Genomic DNA, 17130 nt, shown 5'->3' with positions numbered 1-17130 from the left:
CACATGAACAACTGGGGATGAGCGGATACTCGGTAAGTGCGAGGAATTATCCGTAGGGGTATTCATGTGGCAAAGAACTCCAAGGCAGTAGGCACAAAGTATTCTCAGAACAATAGAGAGTATTTTGGGGTATCTTGTGATGAAGCAGGCGATCATCTGGAATGAAGGGGCTCTCCGGTAGGAAGTGGCTACGAGAACCAAAAGTTAGAGTTAGTAAAATCTTTAACTTGAATAGAAGAGAGATCAGAATCCTAGAGTATAGATGAGGAATAAAAGATCCTAATACCACCCAATGGCGACGTGGGCCCGTAAGCCACACAGCCAAGTTAGTAAAACAGTTTTGGATGACTAGACTCAACTTCGGCCAAGGAGTTGGAAGGGGGGCTACCTACAGGCAGTCGGCTCTGATACCAACTTATGACACCCTCGATTCAATCGTACACTAATCATACACACAAATGTGTACGATCAAGATCAAGGACTCACGGGAAGATATCACAACACAAATCTAGACACAAATTAAAATAAGACAAGCTTTATATTAAAAGCCAGGGGCCTCGAGGGCTCGAATACATAAGCTCGAATACACAAGAGTCAGCGAAGGCAACAATATTTGAGTACAGACATGAGTTAAACAAGATTGCCTTAAGAAGGCTAGCACAAAAGTAGCAACGATCGAAAAGGCAAGGCCTCCTGCCTGGGAGCCTCCTAACTACTCCTGGTCGTCGGCGGTCTCCACATAGTAGTAGGCATCGATGGTGGCATCTGGCTCCTGGGCTCCGACATCTGGTTGCATCAACCGGAAAGAAGAAGAAAGGGGGAAAAGGGGGAGCAAAGCAACCGTGAGTACTCATCCAAAGTACTCGCAAGCAAGGATCTACACTACATATGCAACATTATCAAAGGAAGGCTGTATATGTGGACTGGGCTGTAGAAATGCCAGAATAGAGGGGAGAACCTAGTCCTATCGAAGACTAGCATCTTCTGGAAACCACCATCTTGCAGCAACAGGAGGGAGTAGAGTAGCATAAAGTAATGTAGTAGTAGTGTTATCAACCTCGGCCAGAGATCCTTTCTCGACTCCCTGCGAGAAAGCAATCCCAGAGCCATACTATCCATTTATCACATCATATCCAAGTCTCATCTCAGGTATCTAGTTCTAGTTGTATCAATCGGGATACAACTCCAAGTGTCCATTACCATAGGACACGCTATCGATAGATGTTTTCTTCCCTGCAGGGGTGCACCAACTTGCCCACCACGCTCGATTAACTCCGGTCGGACACACTTTCCTGGGTCATGCCCGGCCTCGGCCAAACAATACGCCGCAACCTGACCTAGGCTTAATAGAGAGGTCAGCATGACGGACTAAACCTATGCCCCCAGGGGTCATGGGCCATCTCCCCGGGAACTCCTGCACGTTGCGAGGGCGGCCGGTGAGCAGACCTAGCTACCTCCTTCAATAAGGCAGGTGCTTACGCAGTCCAACCCGGCGCGCGCCGCTCAGTCGCTGACGGCTATTAAGCTTCGGCTAATGCATACGACGCAGAACGCCCATACTATGCCCACGTGATGGTTAGTGCTATCAGGCCAGAGGCCCCTCGGATCAAATATCCAAATCGTAGTGGATTGGGAACGCGCGGTAACAAGCAGAGACTCACGAAATATTTGACCCGGTTGCCCCGTCTCGAGGACTTGCGGCAAGGGCTAGGAATGCCCGGCCACGCCTCGTAATTATCTCGCGGGCACCCTCCAGGTCAACCCGTCTCCACATCACTCGCAATTAAGCTCGCGCGGGTACCCCTCAGGGACGACACGTCTTTAGTAACATGGTTCAGTGTAAAGTCATAGTAACCATAGTAACTGTGTGTCCAAACATCAAGGGGAAACCCAAGGAATCACCCCCGGTGAATTCCACTCGACGTAATCATCAAGGTGAAGGTAAGAGGAACCACACCCGAGGTTCACACTTGAGGGGTTGTATGACAGAGTCGTATCGGAAGTGGTTAAGGCGGAATCACCCTCGATTACCACGACCGAATAGCTACACTACAGGGTTAACATCAGAAGTGTTGTAGAGGTCTCACCCTCGGCACTCGATAGTAACCCAGTAGTGTCGAGCAACTAAGGGGAAAGTGATGTGCGGTGCCGGGGCCTGGTCTTCGATCCCGTTGATCGGGTCTTCGATGATGAAGCAGGGGCAACAAGGATAAGGTGGGGGTTACTGATGGATCACTAACCAACCTGTACTAAGCAGTTTAGGATAAGCAGGTAAGGTACAACGAGCAGGTTACAAAAGTAGGCTATGCATCAAAATAGGAGCAAACAATAACAGTAGCAAAATCTAATGCAAGCATGAGAGAATGGAATGGGCGATATCGGGATGATCAAAGGGGGGGGGCTGCCTGGTTGCTCTGGAGGGGTCGTCGGTGACGTAGTCGATCACAGGGGCGACATCGGTCTCGGGGTCTACCGAAGAGAAGAGGGGGAAGAAACAATAAGTATAAAGCAAACAAAGCATCATAAAGCATAACAGGATAAAAAGCGGTGCTAGGGGTGTTCTAACGCAGTACTACGCGTTGCAGACTGAGAGGGAAAACATCCGGAGGTTTTCCGGTGTTTGGCGATTTCCAAACAAAGGAAAAGAGGGGGAAAGTTCCATGTTCATCATGATAGGGGCATGTGAAAGATGAACGGACAGCGTATTCGGGTTCATTGGATTTTTCTGAGCAACTTTCATATATAAAACTTTTTCATCGGAGTTATGGATTATTTTATATGATTTTCTAAAGTTTAAAGGATCTTTTTAATTTATTTAATTCGAATTACAAACAGTGAAATGATATTTTTTTAAACTCAGCAGGGGGCTAGCCACACTCAAGGACCTGTGGGGTCAAGGAGCTGGGTTGACTCAGTCAACACTTTTACTAGTCAACCAATGAACAATGCATTGGGCCCTACTTGTCATTGGCACAAACTATTAATTAGGCTTGTAAATAAAAGGGGCCACATGTCATCTGTACATACACTATTCTACCCACTAATTAACACCTAGTAGTACTAATCTAAGCAAGGGCCGGCCACTACGGCCACATGCACGACGCACACACACAGCACACACAAGTTAGTAGGCTAGAAGTTATTAACATAAGAAGTCATTTTGTGATTTTTGTAGGATTTAAACTATTCATCAAAAGAATTTGGTCCAGTGGGATAAAATGGAGTTTGCCACATATACTTTCTACACATATTATTTTTAGGCCTGTTAGTAGTTGTTTAACCGCTGATCAGAGGCTGTCAAGGGGGTTAGTCATTGTGAAAATAGAAAAGCTAGCAACATGTACAGTAGCTAGTAGTGGTACATGTAGAGGAGCGATGGGCAGAGCCGTGGCGCGGGCGATGCAGTGCGCGAACACCGTGACGTGAGCTAGCGGCCCACGTACGCAGCAAGCGTGCGACGCCGGGGCCGACCAAGGCGCGAACGCGGCTGGGAGCAAGGGAAGGCGCGGGGACGCCGACGCAAGGGAGCGGCGTCGGGCGGCGCGAGCGGCGGCAGGCGCTGCTGCGGTTTGAGCACGCGCGCGCGTGCAGCAGCGACAATAGCAGCATAGCAGGCGAGCAGTGCGGGGAGAGGTGATGGCAGTGTTGTCGAGCGGCTACAGGCGATTGCGGCCACGGCGCGCACGGCACAGGTGCAGGTGTGATGAGCAGCGGGCGCTATGCGAGGTCGTGCAGGGCGCAGGCGGCGCACGCGTAGCCGCAGCAGGCGACAGAGGGAGCAGGTGTGGCGTGGCAAAGCGCGGGCCGGGCTGCAGCAGGGGCGGGACATCGGGCGCCGGGAGCATTGTTCGACGACGGGATGGCTATGGGGTACGGTGGAAAGCAAGGGGAGGTCGAGCGGGAGTTGGGGCTCACCGGGATGCTCGCGGGTGGTGCTCGGTGAAGCCGGAGGGTTCGGGAGGTGCAGATCGATAGCGATGACGGTGGTGGCCGAGGGGGAAGGAGTCGATCCGTGCGTCGCCGAGGTGGTCTCCCGGCCCCGATCCAGCAGTGTAGGCGACGAAGACGACGACGTAGGTCCTCTAGGGCTCCAGAGGACGACGAATGGTGGCCGGTGGCCACCCCAACAGAGGTGCCGCAGCGGCGACAACTCCCGATGGAGGGGCGTAGAAGGTGAGGGGAGAGGGGAGAGGGAGTGGGTGAGGAGGAAAAGATCTCTGGGAGGATGACGGGGCCGAGGGGGCTCGGCCTTATCTCCTCGGCGGCAAGACGCGGGGAGGCGAGGTGGTCTGACGGCGACCGCCCGGGCGCGTGCCTCGGTCAGCTGAACAGGGGACCGGGACGACCGCGGAGGAGTGAGCTGGGCTAGGCCACCTAGGCCTGTTCGGTGGCTATGGACCAGGGGTTTTCTCCTTCTCTAATCTTCTTTACCTTTCTTTGTTCCTCTTATTAGTTTTTAGCTTTATTTTAGTTTTATAAAATATCAAGTTAGACCCTAAATTAGTATCAATAATCAGTCCACTGCCAAATTAACCTGTACTCCTAAATAAAATAGTTTAACATTTCAAAAATTAGGAAAGGCATTCAACTAATTGTGTTAGCTACTGCTTTCATTCACAAAAGGGCATTTAAATACTTTACAAAAATGTCGGATCATCACCATAATTAGCTATGGAAAATTTGCCACACTTTGAACATTTTATCTTGCATGTTTGAGAAATTTGAAATTTGGGCTTTAATTTGAATTTGAGTTTGACCTAAGATTTGGATCAAGCGAGGATTAGCAACAGTAATGTGATGACATGGCACCATTAGTAGGGAATTACTGTAGCTTAAATATCCGGGCGTCACAAGGAGCTAGCCGAAGGGGAAGGTCAGGTTGCCTGTGACTTTTGGAGGCGAGTTGAACTACAGGACGGAGATGATTGTCTTTGATGTAGCCGAGTTCCCCTTGCCTTACAACGGGATCCTCGGCCGACCGGCACTAGCCAAGTTCATGGCGGCGTCGCACTACGCCTACAACACGTTGAAGATGCCTGGGCCGATGACCATCATCACCATCCCCTCCGACAAGAAGGACGCGCTGATCAGCGCTGACCAACTCTACCGAGAAGTAGTCGCAGCAGCTGCTCCCAAGGCACTTGCTCCTGCCGCTGAAGCCCCGGGAGGGAAGAAGAAGACCGGCAAGACCTCTCGCACACACTCCAGCAAGCGCACCTCTTCGGAGTGTTGTGCTACCGTCGAGGACGTGCCAGAGAGCTCCACCGGTAAGAGCAAAAAATCCAGAGCTGCATCACCAGAGACCAAGAGGGTGTCTGTCAAGGAGGATGGCACGGGAGAGGCTTTCACCATAAGCTCCACCCTCAACAGCAAATCGGAAAGCGCGCTTGTCACTTTCCTGTGGGCGAATGTCGACGTGTTTGCATGGCAAGCAGCCGACATCCCCGGGATTCCCAGGGAAGTGATTGAGCGCCATCTTGCTGTCTGTCCCCATGCGCGACCCGTCAAGCAGAAGGTTAGGAAGCAAGCTTTGAAACGGCAGGAATTCATCACAGAGGAGATCAAGAAGTTGGAAGCAGTGGGCTTGGTGAGAGGAGTGCTCCATCCGACGTGGTTGGCCAATCTGGTGGTGGTGCGCAAGACGAACGGGAAGTGGAGGCCGTGTATTGATTACACAGATATCAATAAGGCTTATCCTAAGGACCCCTTCCTGTTGCCGCGCATTGACCAGATTGTTGACTCCACGGCCGGGTGCGACCTGTTATCATTCCTCGACGCCTACTCGGGCTACCACCAGATCTTCATGACAAAGGAAGACAAAGAGAAGACAGCATTCATCACCCCATGTGGTACATATTGCTTTTTACGGATGCCTTTTGGGTTGAAGAGTGCTGGCTCGACATTCGCAAGGGCAGTCCAAATTTGTTTTGAGCCCCAGCTACAAAGAAATACGGAGGCTTATATGGATGACATAGTGGTCAAAACCAAGGACAAGGCAACCCTTGTACAAGACTTAGAAGAGACGTTTGCCAACCTACGCAAGATCAACCTCAAGTTGAACCCTGAGAAGCTTGTCTTCGGCGTTCCGTCCCGCAAAATTCTCGGATTCTTTGTGTCGCAGCGTGGGATGGAGGCAAACCCGGACAAGATCAAGGCTATTGAGCATATTGAGGCACCCAAGCGGATCAAGGATGTGCGTCAGCTCACTGGCTGCGTTGCCGCCATGAGCAGATTCATCTCCAAGTCCGCTGAGCGTGCCCTTCCCTTTTTCAAAATCTAGAAGAAGACGGGCCCAATGGAGTGGACCCCAGAGGCCGAGGCAGCGTTGCAATATCTGAAGAAGTACCTTTCCTCTACACCAATACTGGTGGCGCCTAAACCACAAGAGCCGTTGCTGCTGTATCTGGCGGCGACGAATCAAGTGGTCAGTGTCGCGCTAGTGGCGCAGAGGGAGATCGATGGAGAGGCAGTGGCGACGGCGGGGCTGGCGGATGGCAATTCAGAGATTCCCGCGGCAAGGCCTGGCGCCGGCAAGGCAACGCCCCCGGCAGAGTCTGGCGCCATCAGGCCCGTGCGGCCAAGTGGAGTGGTGTAGAGGAAGAAGATGATGCAGCACCCGGTTTACTTTGTCAGTTCCCTCTTGCAGGGGGCTAGGTCAAGGTACTCTGTGCAGAAATTGCTCTTCGGACTCCTTATGGCCTCGAGGAAGCTGCATCACTACTTCCAAGCACACGAAATCACCGTCATCACCCGCCTCCCGTTGCAACGGATACTGCACAACCCAGACGCAACCGGAAGGATTGTGGAGTGGGCCTTGGAGTTATCAAGCTTTGGTCTGAAGTTTGAAAGTACCTCAACAATCCAGAGCAGAGTCTTGGCGGAGTTCATTGCAGAATGGACCTCAACGTCTGACGAGGAAATCCAGGAGACCGCTCTCCCCGGCAAGGAAGCAAGTCGCAACTGGATCATGTACTTTGACGGGGCTTTCTTGCTGCAAGGCGCCAGTGCTAGTGTGATGCTCGTCGCACCCACCGGAGAACACCTCAAGTATGTAATCCAGATGCACTTTCCCAGGGAGATGTCCACCAAAAACACTGCTGAGTACGAGGGGCTGCTTGCTGGTCTAAGGATCGCAACAGACCTCGGGGTTAAGAAGCTCATCGTCAGGGGTGATTCACAGCTTGTCGTCAGACAAGTCAACAAGGATTATCAGAGCCCGTTGATGGAGGCCTACGTAGATGAGGTGAGGAAGCTGGAGGAGCGCTTTGACGGTATACAAGCAGAGCACGTTCCCCGAGCGGAGAACGACATCGCCGATTACCTGTCAAAGCGCGCTGCATTCAAGCTACTTGTGGAACCAGGTACCTTTGTGCTTCGGCTAACTCAACCATCCGTCGAACCATCAACGGGGCAGAACAAACAGAGGAAATCAAGCCCCGGCAAGTACTTTCCCGCCGAGCCCCCGGGGCCGCCGGCAAGGATGTTGCCACGGATACTGAGCCTGCCAAGGGGCGGCTGGCTCCGGCAGGGCGCCAAGCCCTGGCCACAGAGACGGCCGCCCCCACGGCGGAAGAGATGCCTTTGGTCCTTGCCGTCGAGCCCCAGGCTCCGACATGGGCACAGCATACCGTCCGTTTCCTCTAGACAGGGGAACTTCCTGAGGAGCAGGAAGAAGTAGAAAAAGTAGCCCGTCGGTCTGCCTTGTACTAGTTCGTCGACGACGTCGTGTACAGAAAAAGACCGAACGGTGTGAAATTGAAGTGCATCCCCCGGGAGGAAGGACTGGAGCTGTTGGGGGAGATACATGGAGGCATATGTGGCTCCCACATAGGGTCGAGGGCCCTTGCCGGCAAGGCATTCCGGCAGGGTTTCTTCTGGCCCACCGCCCTCCAGGATGCGACGACACTAGTAACCAAGTGTGAAGCGTGTCAGTTCCATTCAAAGAAGCTTCATCAACCAGCTCAAGCCCTTCAAACAATTCCTCTCTCCTGGCCATTCTCGATCTAGGGGCTCGACATCTTGGGCCCTTTCCCCCGCACTGTCGGGGGCTTTGAGTACTTGTACATTGCAATCGACAAGTTCATAAAGTGGCCGGAGGTGGAGGCAGTGAGGAAGGTGACAGCACAGTCAGCCGTCAAGTTCTTCAAGGGGCTAGTGTCCCGTTTTGGTGTACCAAACAGAGTCATGACCGACAACGGCAAGCAGTTCACAAGCCACACCTTCATGCAATACATCCAAGACCTCGGCAGCAAGGTCTGTTTCGCTTCCATGGCACATCCACAGAGCAACGGCCAGGCAGAGAGGGCAAATGCTGAAGTATTGCGAGGCCTGAGGACAAAGACTTCTGACAGGCTGCACAAGAGTGGAAGGCGCTGGATTGATGAGTTGTCGGCGGTTCTTTGGTCGATCAGAACGACGCCAAATCGAGCCACCGGTCAGACACCCTTTGCCTTGGTATAGGGGGCAGAAGCAGTTCTCCTCACGGAACTCACATACGGGTCACCTCAAGTGCTCGCTTATGACGAGCTTGACCAAGAGCAACTGAGGAAAGATGACGCAACGCTCCTTGAGGTAGATTGTCTTTGGGCGGTTGTGAGAGCAGCACGCTACTAGCAAGCCTTGCGCCGCTACCATAGCCGCAAGGTTCATGCCCGAAGCTTTGAGGAAGGCGACCTTGTTCTTCGGCACGTTCAGTCGGCCAAGAATTCCAACAAGTTGATGCCAAAGAGGGTAGGCCCTTATCGGGTAATACGAGTCACCAGGCCCGGCGCGGTCTGCCTGGAGACCGAAGATGCTGTCCCAGTGAGCAACTCCTGGAACATCGAACATCTTCGCAAGTTTTACCCATGAGGCGTGGTTGCCGGGCCTCCCAGCAAGCCACCCTTTTGTACAAGCTTTGCCGGTAAGGCATGTAACCCTCTGTACAAAGCCAGGCGCAGACCCTGGGCATAAATAAACGAAGTGCTGGCGCCCTAAGGAATAGCATGCATGCTAGGTTAAGTGTCTCCCTCGGTTAGGGTTGATAATGCTTAGCGGCGACTAAGCCCTAGCCTAGAGCTCGAGTGTGCGTCTTTCTGTTCCCTTTGGTTCGCAGGGCACGTGGACACTTCTGCCGAGCCGCTTGGGAGAAAGGGAACGGACCGGCACTCCGGCCCCAGCAAGCCAAGACTGCCAGGGGCTGAAGTCACAAGGATCCAACCATGGCAAGCCAAGGTTGCCGGGGGCTGCTGATTCAGATAAGTCTTTTCATCCCCCTGTTATGCATTTCCGTATAGAATTGGGACATGTGAAACCTCGTTTATATTCCTAAACCATCGTGCTCCCCTTTTCCTTTATCCAAGAGCTATCTCCTGGGCCGGAATTTGTTCGTAGTCGCGGTAGCGAGGAGATGAACGAGGGGCCTAACTCTACTTCGCCCCTGCCTCCACCAAGAGCGCGAGAATGGTCGACTGAAGTGGGGGGACGGCAAGGCCTATTGCCAGGCGACAATGTTTATCTTGAAAATAACAAGGATTCGTCCTTGGCATGGGCCTCGCTCACGCACAAAGAACCCGGCAAGCACCCTTTTTCATTAAAAACATCCCATACAGGTACAGTTCATACGGAATTAAAAACATGAGCAAGGGGATTACAAGTCCTAAAATTAACAAGTGCCCGCAGGCTTACAAACTAAAAAGAGATAAGGTGCCCGTAATCCCTTTCTTGTCCCTCTCCTCAGAAGGTGGAACAGGACAGCAGGAGGGCAAAAGGAGCGCCTAGGCAAGGTACGACGAGCAGAAGGCACCAAGAGAACATCTTGGTGCCGGGAAAGGAGCTGGAAGACGAGGTAGCAGGCCGGCAATACGCGACGAAGGCGTCGGTGCCCGCGTACTCCGACTTGGCGGCCGCCACCCGCCTTCTTCGCCTTCTCCGGTCCTCCTACGCCAGCCGCCCAAGGAGACAACGGGGAGCGCCCCTATGGAGAGCTTGGCGAGGATGGCCCTTGGCAGGGCGCGTGGCCAAGGGAGGGGCGGCGCGGTCAGTCAGAGTCGGGGTTGGCATCCCGCCGCTCAGCTCCCTCGTCGTCGCTGTCGCTGTCCTCCTTATCACTCCCGCTCAAGGAGGAATCTTCATCGTCGGAGGAGCTCTCCATGCAGCACTTCAGGCGAGTAACAAGATCTCCTAAGACCTTGATGGAGAGCAGGCCGCCCTCCATTAACTTGAAGTAGAGGACGAGCCTCGTCGTCAGGCTATGGATGCGAGCAAATGTCTTCCATCCGCGACGGAGGTACATAACATGGGGAGCAGGGAAGTCAACGTCGACCCGCGTGCCGCCGTTCCCGCAGCCCCTCATGTGCAATCTGATGGTCTGGGGCGGATCGAGCTCCATCTCCCGAGCAAATGAGGTAGGGAGACGGAGACGACGACGCGGCGGCCGGCGCAGCCTGATGAAGAACTCCCGAGGCTGGTCCCCGACGTGGCCCTCCATCACGGGCAGCATCGCTGGTGGAGGCACGGCCATCGCGCCGCCCCGTCCCCCTCTCCCCCGACTGCCGCTGCGACCCCGGCCTCGCCCTCCCCCTTCCTCTCGCGGCCGGCTCCGCCGCCGCGAGCTCGTGGGAAGGAGGAACGCGCTGTCGAGCGGCGACCCTCGTCCCCACCATTGAAGGACCTACGCCCCCTCTCGCCATGACGGGTGGAAGGAAGGAGCGGAAGTGGAAGAAGATGGATGTTTGAAGAACGTGGGATGAAAATCCCCATGCCCCCTCCTTATAAAGGGGCGGGGTCGAGGCTCGGCCGCCCCACTCGGCCAATCCAGCCATCGGAGGCGTAGGGAATCAGGACCGACCTGCTGCCCCAACCAGCGACGGCCCAGTTTCCCGTCTCCACGACATGCCACCTGCATGAGGGACGCGTGGCGAGCGAGTGAGGCGACCGTTCCCCACCCCGTGATCGTGGGGCGAGGGCGCCTTGAAGACCGCGACCCGAGTCCACTAACTAAATGAGTCGCGCCTCTGTGCCTCCCTCTTTTTCTTATGGGGAAGGCGCGAGCCGCCTCTTAACTGCGATGTGACGCATGCGTGCGGGAACCGCCCCACGCATGACCCCCACGTCATGCACGACCCTCCACATCGCGCGTTCAACGCGGGTCGTGGGTAAGCGCAGCTGTCACAGCCCTAGGTCAGCCCCTGTTGTCTTTGCTTGATCTTCATGTCATCATGTCTAAATTCAAATGAAATTTGAATCGAGGAATTTTCAAAGCCTCAGAAACCTTTTAAAAATGATCAACATTAAATTCTTCTGAAAGAAGCCCAAGAAAATGTTCCTGTTAAACCTTGAAAAATATTGGCAAGAATAAAATTCAAACCAATATTTTTGGGGGGTTTAAAATATTTATTTTGGGCCTTTGAATTAACTCAATAACATATTTGAGTTGAACTTATTTCTGTTATATAAGAGATAAAGTTCAAATAATTTTTGTAAGTTGCATGTGGCCATGGACTAGTTTCCTGAGCTCACATAAAAATTTACAGAAAGTTCTAAATGATTTGATGCTTCAAATCAAATCTAACAAACTACAGAAAATAGAAAACATAAAAGAAATGTTAGAGAGAGGAGAAAACCTTACTTGGTGCTTACCTCCTGTGCAGCCCACCTGGAAGTCCAGCCAGCTGGCGGCCCAGCCCACCCGCAGCAGCCAATCACCCCCAACCTCCCGCCAGGAGGATGAGGGGCGCGTGCTCGCCGCGCGTGTCCGCGCGCGAGGCCACCTCCTGCTTCTTCCGACGCAGGAGAGGCTCCAGAAACCGCCACGCGCCACCCTGGTCCCTCTCGCCCGCCGCTCTTCCTCATCCCCTCCTCTGTCTCGCTCCCCTCCCCACAGCCGAGCGCTGCCGTCGCCACCGACGCCATTCGCTGCAGCCACAGCCATCACCTAGCCTACCCAACACGTCCAGGAGCTCCGCCTCCGTCGTCTACGCCTCCTCGAGGACACACGCACCGCCGGACGCCCCACAGCGTTGCCATCTTCAACGTCTTCATTGCCGGCCACCGAAGACCCCCCTTGCCACTCCGCTCGCTCCGGTGCTTCCCCGAGCTCGTCGACCCGCCCAGCGTGATCACCGTGAGCTCCTGTCCCGAACATCCCTCTCCCTTGACTCATTTGCACGCCGTAGCCACTGCGTCGCCTGCGCCCAAATGCGCCGCCGCCCAAGCTCATCGCCGACGAGGCTCCGGTGACCAACTGGTCCCGTGCATATGCCCTTTGGCCTCGTGAGAATGTGTAGAACCTGTAGGTACTAACTGATGTTTCCCCCACGCGCTGCGTCGTCGGTTTCGTCGACGTCCGAGCTCCGGCCGCCGCGCTTGTCGCCGCTGCCATCGCTTCGCTCCACCTCCAGCCGCCTCGATGCCACCACCCGAGGCGCCTCGTCGCGCTGCACCCGTAGAGCCCAGCCGCGCACGCTCTCGTCGCCGGAATCACCCGGACGAGGAGCGCCGCCGCGTCCTGCTTAGCACCGGCGGCTAATTGCCGTTTAGGTGATGTGGCATCATTAGTTTATAGTTAAGCACATGTTTAATTAACAACCCCCCCCCCCCCCACACAGTCACTGACGTGCGGGCCCCGCAAGTAGCTAACCCCGGATTAATATCCACATAACCGTGAGCCTATGACATGTGGGCCCCGAAGGTCAGGTTTACCTGGACCGGCCTTGTTGACCAGATGATGTCAGCATGACATAGTGCTCACGCAGTAAAGTCTTTTCTGGAATTTAAATAAATCTAAATGATTTATTTATTTTCAGGAAATGTCCAAAACTTCAAAAATTCATACAAAATCAACTGTAACTCCAAATGAAATAGTTTATATATGAAAAATGATCAGAAAATTCCAATCTATCCATCTGTACCATTTTCATGCATGTTAGAACAACTTTTAGCTAATGTTTAGGACAAATCAAATGAATGGCATTTAAATAACCACATGTGGAGTTTGAATTTGAACCTTGGGTTCAAACCAACTTCATTTGATTGTGTTGCTAGGTCCATTAGCTCAATGCACATCATACTGCCATGTCACATTCATGTATCATATTGTTGCATTGCATTGATTGTGTTCCTTCTCTGTTGCCGGTATTTGTCCCCTCTTAGTAGACGTGGTTCCGATGATGAGATCGATGACACCGATGAAGAACTATACTATCTTCGGAAGTGCCAGGCATGCAAAACCCCCTTGTTCATTCCGATACAATCCCACTCTCTCGCTCCTGCTCTCTTTTACTGCATTAGGACAACAACGATTCAACTGTTACATGCTGCGGTAGTTGAACCCCTTTTCCTCTGCATGACCTGTCATTGCCATAGTAAATAGATGAAACCACTAGCATGAGTAGGAGTTATTTGAGCCCTGATGTGCCTACTCATTCATGCTTGTTGGTCATGCCTGCTACTGCTTAGAGTTGAGTCAGGTCTGATTCATCGGGGATGAATTGGAATGGTGATGAACATGTCCTATTGTGCGTGAGCTAAGTGTGTGAACACGATTTGGTAAAGGTAGCGGTGAGAGGCCATGAAGGAGTACATGGTGGGTTGTCTCATTGAAGCCATCCTCAGGAACTGAGTTCTGTGTTTGTGATCCATGAACAGCTACTACCACACATTGGGATCCTTAATTGACTCTCTCGACTTATTAATCGCCTTGATCTCTGTCCAGGAGTTGCAACTAGTTTCTGGTGTTTGTAGGATATGTGTTGGAGGCCGTGCGTAGCGCTGACCCTAGGGGTGGGCTATGATGCGGTAGATACACCGTGGCATGGTGTACCGGGCGCCTGTTTGGTGTCTCGGGAACCCTGCACACATCGTTTGGTGCTGTGAGCGAAACCCCGGCCGGATCTCCTCGCGGATGGAACCCGAATAGGCGATAAACCTGGACTAGAGACTTGTGTGGTTAGTCAGGTCGTGGACGACTCCCTCGCCAGGCTACCGCTTGAAGGTTGCCGAGATACACGACGTGTACATGGTGGTAAGTGGCGAGAGCATGTGTGAAGAAGTACACCCCTGTAGGGTTATAAATGATCTATTCGAATAGCCATGTCCGCTGTAAAGGACTTCTGGGTTGCCTGTACAGTTCATAGACAAGTGAAAGTGGATACTCTAAAATGCGCAAGATAAGCGTGAGTGCTATGGATGGCGTTCTCGTAGGGAGACGGGAGCGGATCCATAGTGGTGTATTGAAATGGCGAATATGTGGACTCGTGTGCGCCACCTCAGAAGAGTTACTTGTAGCAGTAGTTCAGGTTAGGCACTGAGTCAAAGCTGGCTTGCTGTAGTTAAACCCCACCATCCCCTTTGTTGATACTGATGCATGTCTAGATAGTTCTGATGTAAGTCTTGCTGGGTACATTTGTACTCACGTTTGCTTAATTTATGTTTTGCAGAGAGACTTCAGTCTCGCTAGTAGTTCCGCGTGGACTTCGACGTTTAGCTTGTTACCTCAGCTATGATCTTGTGCCCTCGGTAGGGTCTTGTAGTTACTCAGGCTTCTCAGCCTTTTCATTTGTAGTTGTCTATACTCAGACAAGTTAAGCTTCCGCTTGTGCTTGTTGCTTGTATGACTTGAATGCTGGGTCGTCAGACCCATGTTTGTAATATCTGGCTCTTCGGAGCCTAATGAATAAATACTTGAGTTGTGATCCCATGTTGTATTTGCACATATCGAGCATATTGTGTGTATGATTTGAAATGCTTGGTATGTGTGGGATCCGACAACCTAGTTGTTTATCCTTGGTAGCCTCTCTTACTGGGAAATGTCTCCTAGTGCTTCCACTGAGCCATGGTAGCTTGCTACTGCTCTGGAACACTTAGGCTGGCCGGCATGTGTCCTTCTTCGTTCATGTGTCTGTCCTTTCGGGGAAATTTCACGCGGTGTCTACCGGAGTCCTGTTAGCCTGCTACAGCCCGGATTCTCCGGAGTCCTGTTAGCCCAGCCGCTACAGCCTGGATTCACTCGCTGATGGCCGACACATTCGCTGCTGGGTCATGTATGCCTATCCCTGTAAGTTAGTGCCACTCTGGGTTTACGACTAGTCATGTTGGCCCAGGTTCTCTGCCATATGGATGCTAGCGACACTATCATATACGTGAGCCAAAAGGCGCAAACAGTCCCGGGCCAGGTAAGGTGGCACCCGTGGGAATACCGTGCGTGAGGCCGCAAAGTGATATGATGTGTTACATGCTAGATCCGTGTGACTTAGGATCGGGGTCCTGACAGCAGCGGACGCGAAGTTACCACAGTAAGAATCCCGCCCCGACTACCCACGCACCATTTTGGGCCTGTCCCTACAACGTGTTGCGCTTATGTGTGGCCCAGACCCGGGGGCTCCTGTCGGTGTACAAAAGTAGGGGCTCTCTTTTTGACCCCTTTACTTGTGCACGGGCAGTCAGAGCCACGCGCCGTGGCCACACTTAGCAGGGCAGAAGAGGGAGGCCGTAGAGAAGCCAAAACACAAGACAACCAAGGCAACGCCAAGGCCAGAGACACAAAGAGCAGAGGGGCGAGGTGGACTCCCCCGGCAAGACCCTTGCCGGGGCGACCTCCACGGCCCCCACAAGAGCCTTGCCGGGGCAGCTTGCCCAACACCAACAGAGCGAGCCACCCTTGAGCCCAGGAGTTCCAAACACCGCCAACAACTAAATCGGAGCCAAGGCTCGCGAGGCACCTCCGTGGTGGCATGCAGATCTTCGTCAAGATCATAAACATGTGAGATCAAATGAGAACCAGAAGACGGCGATCCTCAGCGGGATCCTAGCTGAGGAAATCCACAAGACCCCCGGCAAGCACATTGCCGGGGACGACTGCAACGCCACGGTAAGACCCTTGCGGGACCCCCGGCAAGACCCTTGCCGAATGCATCAGTGGGGCCACTGCCAGGTCCGCATCAACCAAGACTCCGCCGCCGTTCGCATGCAGCTGCCAGCCCATCCAGCTAGGCAGGCACCTGCGTGGCAACATGCGACTTCCAGGCCAACTCAGCAAGCACCTGCGTGGAGGCATGCAGATCTTCATGAAGACCGTGTCACCACGCCACCTCAGCTGCCTGCCTGCCTACATGGCACCGCACACATCGCTGGCCCGAGCGCGTGTCGAAGCGAGGCGGAGCGGCAACGGACGGGACGGGCCTCGTTCCCGTCCCCGATAAAGCTAATGGACACCTAAGTAGCGCACCTCGTTCCCGTTTCCTGGACTTCACCACATTGTCATCCACATAAGCATGAACATTACGCCCAATCTGATTATGAAGGCAATTTTGCACACACCGCTGCTAAGTCGCCTGGGTGCTCTTGAGCCCAAAAGGCATAGACACATAACAGAAGCCTCCAAATGGAGTGATGAAAGTTGTCTTCTCCTGGTCCTTAACTGCCATCTTGATCTGATGATAACCAGAATAAGCATCCAAAAAGCTCAGACGCTCACAACCCACCGTAGCATCAATAATTTGATCAATACGAGGGAGAGCAAAAGGATCAGTCGGACAGGCTTTGTTTAAGTCCGTGTAGTCCACACACATACGCCAAGTTCCATTCTTCTTAAGCACCAACACCGGGTTAGCCAACCACTCAGGATGAAAAATTCAACAATAAACCCAGCCGCCAAGAGCCAGGCCAGTTCTTCACCAATGGCCTTACGCCTCTCTTCATTGAAACGACGGAGAAATTGCTTGACCAGTTTAAACTTTGGATCAATATTAAGAGTGTACTCAGCGAGTTCCCTCGGTACACCTGGCATGTCAGATGGCTTCCATGCAAAGATGTCCCGGTTCTCACGGATGAACTCGATTAGCACGCTTTCCTATTTCGAATCCAAATTAGCACTCATACTGAACTGCTTGGATGAGTCGCCAGGAACAAAATCAACTAGCTTGGTGTCATCTGCCGACTTAAACTTCAACAAAGGGTCATGCTCTGTGGTTGGCTTCTTTAAAGATGTCAGATCTGTCGGGTCAACATTATCCTTGTAAAACATCAACTCCTCTATCACACAAAAAGACTCATCATAAGCAGTATCACCTTCTTCACACTCCAAGGCTACCATACGACTCCCATGTACTATTATAGTGCCCTTGTGACCCAACATCTTCAGATGCAAATAAT

General features: G+C 52.9%; 1 long non-coding RNA gene across 1 annotated transcript; it reads right to left on the bottom strand.

Annotated features, from left to right (window-relative positions):
- Nucleotides 1-519: 519 nt before the first annotated feature.
- On the bottom strand, nucleotides 520-4350 carry LOC141028197 (uncharacterized). The gene is made up of 2 exons (XR_012190459.1): nucleotides 3916-4350; nucleotides 520-786 (listed from the first exon to the last, which is right to left on the bottom strand). It is a non-coding gene; the product is annotated as an uncharacterized lncRNA (long non-coding RNA).
- Between the last annotated feature and the right edge of the window lie 12780 nt (nucleotides 4351-17130).

Source organism: Aegilops tauschii, unplaced genomic scaffold, assembly GCF_002575655.3.
Source record: "Aegilops tauschii subsp. strangulata cultivar AL8/78 unplaced genomic scaffold, Aet v6.0 Super-Scaffold_244, whole genome shotgun sequence".
Lineage (NCBI taxonomy): Eukaryota > Viridiplantae > Streptophyta > Magnoliopsida > Poales > Poaceae > Aegilops > Aegilops tauschii.
Note: the sequence above shows the minus strand (reverse complement) of the source record. Positions and strands in the feature narration are given on the sequence as shown.